Raw genomic sequence first — 1,088 nt, 5'->3', positions numbered from 1 at the left:
CTTTCCGTCGGCACCTTATGCCACAGACTACCTCATGCATATTCATTTACACTTCAAATTCAATATTCATTATTTATCTATAATTTAATTTGTTGTATATGTATGTATTCATTTGTATCTAGTGAAATGCTAACTACATTGCATTGTACTATGCACAATTACAATAAAGTTGAATCTAAAATCTAATCTAATCTAATCTAATCTAATCTAATCTAATCTAATCTAATCTAATCTTAACCAGCTCTGTCCCATAAGTTAAACAGTGTCCTTTTCAAAAGACATGAATTTTTATATCAACTGTAAAATGTAGATTTTATTTTCTATACATGTACATGTGTATTTCTATACATTTCTGTATGAAACAAAAAAATGATAAACTGCTTTATTATAAGTTTAGCTTTGGTTTATAATAATTTCTTTCAAAATTCAGATCTGTCACTACTTTTTGTCAGCATTTTCAATATGTTTGAGCAGATGTGACCTATTCATTTTCAGCGAAGTGGTTTGTGTCAACTTTTCAAAGCTCTGAGGATAAATTTATTCTTTGTTTGGATCTGGGATCAGTGCTCCCCTGACTTCCCGACTGTCCGCACTCTTATTCTCCAGTGTTTTGTTCTAGTTCATCTGTGATTTGCCTTTATAAACAGCTTTTAATCCAGCAGCTGTTAGAACCAGTTGCCGTCAATCACATTTTGTTTTTTACACCGGCGTTGATGTTTTCAAATTCCTTGAACGCTGACGTCGGCGTCTTTTCCGAAACATACCCGCCTCTGTTTTTGCTTCATCTTTATCTCTGTGACACTGGTAACGAAAAATGTTGTAATCCCTGGTCTTGAGTATACAAATGAAGATCAAATCCTCTCCAAAACTTAGTCCGTCTTTTTTGGGTTGTTATATATGAGGCATCATATATTACAGTGCTGAGAAGCAAAACTCATGCAGTCCTCATGTAATCCAGCGAAGAATTTTCACCAAGTCTATGGAAACTTCCTCAAGAAACAGATCCAGTGAACTGAGTGAATTTTGAAAAGTTGCTCTTGAATTGTATAAATTACTTCAATTTCTTTGTGATCTGTTTTCTTTAAGAC

Source organism: Brienomyrus brachyistius, chromosome 18, assembly GCF_023856365.1.
Source record: "Brienomyrus brachyistius isolate T26 chromosome 18, BBRACH_0.4, whole genome shotgun sequence".
NCBI classification, from domain to species: domain Eukaryota; kingdom Metazoa; phylum Chordata; class Actinopteri; order Osteoglossiformes; family Mormyridae; genus Brienomyrus; species Brienomyrus brachyistius.
The sequence above is the reverse complement of the archived record's forward strand: the minus strand, read 5'-3'. Positions refer to the sequence as shown.